A 5,998-nucleotide genomic window follows, 5' to 3' on the forward strand; every position below is an offset into this window, starting at 1 on the left:
AACTACTTGCTTTGCAGCTGCCCATAAGCCTCATAAGTAAGTCCCCTTGCTTATTATACCTGCTACTTACCGATGTGTAGTGGTCTGCCTCCTTCTCTGGTCCCTCCCTATCCTCTGTGTATGGGTGCCAGTTTCAAATGTCATTCAGAAAGCTCCTGAAGAGGTTACAAAGCAATAGTTCTTTGATTTTTTTTTCAAGCTTCTCTTTTAACCCTTGAATATATTCACTGGTCTTTTAGTCAATGTTTAACAATGAGCTTGCTCTACAAAAGTACATTTTAAATATACAAATAAATACCCTATATTATAGTGGTTGCCAACTTTCATGGTAGGAATACTCCCACCACAGCCAATCTCAAGTGACCGACATGATACCACTGAACATGGAGTTGGGAAGAGATGTCCACCATCGGTTCTGGTGAGATGGCCTCAGCTGGCTTAAGCACCTCACCAATTTGAAACATTTGTATTTATATTCTGGTGTCTGAAGTTTTCAGGTCTGTTTCTACTGTCCATTGTTTCTACTTGTTTACCCTCATGGTCCTGTGCTTCCTTTTCTCTTTGCGTGATTTTTTTTTTGTCTGTGAGGTGTACATTTCTTTAGATCCTTATTGTGGGTGACCGTTGAGTCTTAGTGTAACATTCCATTAGTATGTAATTAATTGACTTGACTTCAATTTTGCTAATCTCTGGGGACTCTACTTCCAAGTTGTAACATCTTTAAATTCTTTGCTTGAGGTTTTTTTTTTTTTACTACTTAGGTAGCATGAATTCAGGGCACAAATATGAGTGAGGACCCCCTGCTGATGACAATTCTCAGGAGAGATTTTTTTTTCTCTCCTGACACTCAACTCTGCCAATGAGAACAAATTTCATAAGCGATCTCTTCTCTCTGGGTGGTGGGAGTTACATATCATTCATTCTTGCAAAGAGGGTATAGTTTTTCGGGGTCTAGCTCGGTGAGGGATGGATTGTTAAACTCTTGCCTGGGGTGTGCCCTGGAATTGTGTTCTGCCCTTATACCCTCTGCAGCCTTTAAAGGAGAAGCTCAAATTCTCTGAAGTTTGTAAGAAACCCTCAGGAAAAAAAAAACAGCTTTGGTTGGTGCTCACCAATCAGCATCCCTGACTTCATGTCTCCGGGAACTCTATTGATCCCTTACCTTTGTACTAGATCACCAAAGTGTTTAAAAGATACATTCAAGTATTTTATCCAGCATTTTAGTTGTTTCAGTGGGCTGAGTATCTGGGTATCCCATCCTCCAGAGTACTAGAATTAGGAGTCTCTTTCTTAATTTTAATATATAAGTGACTTCAAGAGGTATGAAATTTACTAGAATGTTTTCTTAGTCATCCTCTCTTTCCCTGACCAAAGTTCGTTGTTCCTCAGACTATAAAAGTTTGGCATAATTTTTAGTATTTGAGATAGCCACTGTAGTTGCTATAGTTCCTTCTAGAATTACTTATGACTTGGATTAAATAAAATCACTTCTAACCTCGAAATAAAGCTATCTAACTATCATATGACATCTCATTCTTCTATACAAGCTCAAAAGAAGCCCAGTGGCTCTGACCTAAAAACCTTCTGTTCCCCCTTTGTTCCCTGAGTCAGCAAATGATAATCCCTCCACCTGAGTCACCAGGTCAATGACCTGGAATCCACCTTCCTCCTGTACCATGTCCTCCCCATCCCCCAGGTCATTTAACGATATGGCCAATACTTTTCTGGAGTTTCTCGTCCACCTTCCTCCTTCATCCCTGCCCAGATGAAATTATAATCCTTCATTTAAGTCTTCCCAATTGTCTCTCATCTAGCCTCCTATGTGGCACATTGTGTGACAGTTAAGCTTCCTGACAATTCCATGATGTAGGTACTGTTATCATTCCATTTTAGTGATGAAGCTGAGGCCTTATTCTCTTGGAGTTGAAAGCACCACTGAGAATGTGTGAAGGTATGCATGGACGGTATACATATTTACTACAAATATTGGAATATGGAGGTTTCCACAGAAGCTACTCTCTTATTTTTTCTTTTTTTTATTGATTATGCCATTACATTTGTTCTATTCTCCCCTCTGTTCTCCTCCACCCTGCACACCCCTCCCCCACCATTCCCCCCGTTTAGTTCATGAACACGTGTCTCAAGTTCTTTAGATTCTATATTTTCCATACTATTCTTGCCCTCCTCCTGTCTATTTTCTACCTACCGTCTATGCTACTTATTCTCTGTACCTTCTCCCCTCTTCTCCTCCTCCCACTCCCCTGTTGCTAACCTTTTATGTGACCTTCATTCCTATGGTTCCACTCCTGATCTAGCTGTCCTCTTACTTTGCTTTTGTTTTAGGTGTGGTTGTTGATAACTGTGGGTTTGCTGTCCTTTCACTGTTCATCTTTTTTATCTTCTTTTTCTTAGGTAAGTCCCTTTAACATTTCATATAATAAGGACTTGGTGATGATGAACTCCTTGAATTTGGTCTTATCTGAGAAGTACTTTATCTGTCCTTCCATTCTAAATGAAAGTTTTGCTGGATAGAGCAATCTTGGTTGTAGGTCTTTGGATTTCATGACTTGGAATACCTCTTTCCAGCCCCTTCTTGCCTGTAAGGTCTCTTTTGAGAAATCAGCTGACAGTCTGATGGGAACTCCTTTGTAGGTGACAGTCCCCTTATTTCTTGCTGCTTCTAGGATTCTCTCCTTCATTTTAATCTTGGCTAATGTAATGATGATGTGCCTTGGTGTGTTCCTTCTTGGGTCCAACTTCTTTGGGACTCTCTGAGCTTCCTGGATTTCCTGGAAGTCTATTTTCTTTGCCAGAATGGGGAAGTTCTCTTTTATTATTTGTTCAGATAAGGTTTCCACTCGTGACTGTCCCTCTTCCCCTTCTGGTACCCCTATAATTCGAATGTTGGAACATTTAAAGATGTCCTGGAGGTTCCTAAGCCTCTCCTCATTTTTTTGAATTCTTGTTTCTTCATTCTTTTCTGTTTGGTCATTTTTCCTTCCTTCTGGTCTACTCCCTTGATTTGAGTCCCAGTTTCCTTTCCATTACTATTGGTTTCCTGTGCACTTCCCTTCATTTCAATTAGTTTAGCCTTCATATGTTCCTAACTTGTGACTAAAATCAACCAGTTCTGTGAGCATACTGATCACCAGTGTTTTGAACTGTGCATCTGAAAGTTTGGCTATTTCTTCATCGCTTAGATTTATTGGCTCTGGGGCTCTGAGTTGTTCTTGAGACATTTTTGGTCTGTTCACACCGTTAAGTATGAGGAGCGGAGCCTTAGTTGTTCACCAGGGTGGGGCCACCCAGGTCGCTGGTTTGTGACACTGTATGTGGGGGCAGGGTCAGAGAGGGAGCAATGGTGGTCCTCTCCACTTGCCCAGTCCATCCCACCGCTCACCACTGCCTATTATCTGAGTGGAAATGTGCGAGCCCGCCACCCTGGGCCAGGGCCTGTGTGGTCAGTCTTAATGCTCGCCTCTTCACTGGTTTATCTGGACGCAAATGCTTGACTGACCGCAGACAGTCAGACGTGCCTCTTCCCTGTGTCTGCCCGTAACTAGCCCTCACCTGGGATCCACGCCTTCGGCTGCTTGTGCACCACCCCGGTCGGGGATCTTTTTGGCCAACCCGCTCCGCTGCTGGCTTCGCCCCTCTTACCGGTTTAGCTGAGTATTTCGTTGTTTTTGGACTACGTATTGTCGATTTTCTGTGTGGTTTGGTTGCATTTATTATTGTTAAAACTTTGTTGTTTTTAGATTTGGTTGTGCACAGATGCAAGGTATTTCCACCTACACCTCCATCTTGGCAGAAGTTACTCTCTTATTTTTAAATCCTCACCTGAGGACATTTTTTTCATTGATGAGAGAGACAGAGAAAGAGAAACATAAATGTGAGAAAGAAGCATCAATTGGTTGCCTCCCATATGCACTCTGACCAGAGATTGGACCTGCAACCCAGGTACGTGTACGGACTGGGAATGAACCTGAAACCTTTTCGTGCATGGGGTGATGCTCCAACCAGCTGGGCCATCTGGCCAGGATCCAACTGTCTTTTCTTAGAAGATTTTGTGGACAGAGGAAATCAGTGTTTGGAAACCATTTGTTCGCTATTGGCTTAAAAAATCAAATATCCAGAGAACTTCTTTCTCTTAAGAAGAAACCATGAGTGTGCTAGCATCAATTGCATTTATGGATTCTATGATGAATGCAAACAGAGGTTTGATATTAAATTATGGAAGGCCTTCACGGATTGTTTCAACTGTCTGCCTGTAGCTGCCATTGATGAGAAGATGTGTTGTCACGGAGGACTATCAACAGACCTGCAATCCAAGAAGCAGGTTTGGAAAATTATGAGATGCACTGATGTTCCTGATACAAGTTGGCTCTGTGATTTGCTGTGGTCTGACCTCCTTGCAGAGAAGGACCTGCAAGGCTGGGGAGAAAATAATTGTGGTATTTCCTCCCTGATGTAAGCAGTAAGGATATCTGAATCATCATGATTTAGACTTGATTCGTAAAAATCAGGTGGTGAAAAGTGGATATGAATTTTTTGCTAAATGACAATAGGCAACCATATTTTCAGCCCCAAATTATTGTGGCAACCTTGATAGTGCTGGTAGAATGATGGATGTGGACGAAAGTTTGAGTTGTGTATTTCAGATATTGAACCATCTGGAAAGAAAGCTACGTACCCGCATGGTAGGCTGAATTTGGAATGTGCCATCACTCTGCCTCAAACAGTTAATTCACACACACACACACACACACACACACACACACACACACACACACACAAAAAAAAAAAAGGTGAAGACAGGAACTCTGTAAATTAACCACCAGCTTTGTTAAAACTCACTTGATAATATATGTGTGCACTGTAAAACTGTCCAGCCAGTTGACACCCTTCACGACGTCACACATTTAACTTAAAGAGACGGGTGAAGGACCTTACATTTTTTTTTCTCATAGAAAGATGTACTACACTTTAGTGTAATAAGTATACTCTGTTATAATACTCAACTCAAAGTTAAATCCAAATTTAAAAGTACCCATTAAAGTTACACATTCACTTATCAGTATTTATTTATTTATTTATCTGTAATTTGGGAGAGCATGAACACATTCCCCCACTATCACAAATCAGGTAGTTGAGTGGGAAAGTGCAGGGCTCAACACATCCAGCGTGCGACGGGTAAGCCTCACCCTGGGAAAACCACCATGGTGATCATGGTATCTCCTTGCCAGGTAAATATCACTTACCAGTTTTTAAAAATATATATTTTATTAATAATGCTGTTACAGTTGTCCCACTTCCCCCTTCATTCCCCTCCACCCTGCATACCCTCTCCCACCCACATTTCCCGCCTTTAGTTCACGTTCATGTGTCATAAATTCTTTAGCTTCTACATTTCCCACACTATTCTTGCCCTCCCCCTGTCTATTTTCTACCTACTGTCTATGCTACTTATTCTCTGTACCTTTCCCCCCTCTCCTCCTTCCACTCCCCTATTGCTAACCTTCCATGTGATCTCTGCTCTTGTGGTTCTGTTCCTGTTCTAGTTGTTTGCTTAGTTTGCTTTTGTTTTAGGTGTGGTTGTTAATAATTGTGAGTTTGCTGTCATTTTACTGTCCATGGTTTTCATCTTCTTTTTTTTTAAGATAAATCCCTTTAACATTTCCTATAATAATGGCTTGGTGATGATGAACTCCTTGAACTTGACCTTATCTGGGAATCACTTTGTCTGCCCTTCCATTCTAAATGAAAGCTTTGCTGGATAGAGCAATCTTGGATGTAGGTCCTTGCCTTTCATGTCTTGAAATACTTCTTTCCAGTCCCTTCTCTCTTGTAAGGTTTCTTTAGGAAAATCAGCTGACAGTCTGATGGAAAGTCCTTTGTAGGTGACTGTCTTCTTTTCTTTTGCTGCTTCTAGGATTCTCTCCTTCATTTTAATCTTGGGTAATGTAATTATGCAGTGCCTTAGTGTGTTCCTTCCTGG

The 5,998-nt window shown here is 41.4% G+C and overlaps 2 pseudogenes; one reads left to right on the forward strand and one right to left on the reverse strand.

Moving 5' to 3' along the window:
* The first annotated feature begins 399 nt into the window (after window positions 1-399).
* LOC119053584 (serine/threonine-protein phosphatase PP1-beta catalytic subunit-like) lies at window positions 400-5,153 on the forward strand (annotated as a pseudogene).
* On the reverse strand, window positions 5,104-5,254 carry LOC119053600 (uncharacterized; annotated as a pseudogene).
* Window positions 5,255-5,998: the final 744 nt, after the last annotated feature.

This window comes from Artibeus jamaicensis, unplaced genomic scaffold, assembly GCF_021234435.1.
Source record: "Artibeus jamaicensis isolate MK-2021 breed Jamaican fruit bat unplaced genomic scaffold, CSHL_Jam_final contig_729, whole genome shotgun sequence".
NCBI classification, from domain to species: Eukaryota; Metazoa; Chordata; class Mammalia; order Chiroptera; family Phyllostomidae; genus Artibeus; species Artibeus jamaicensis.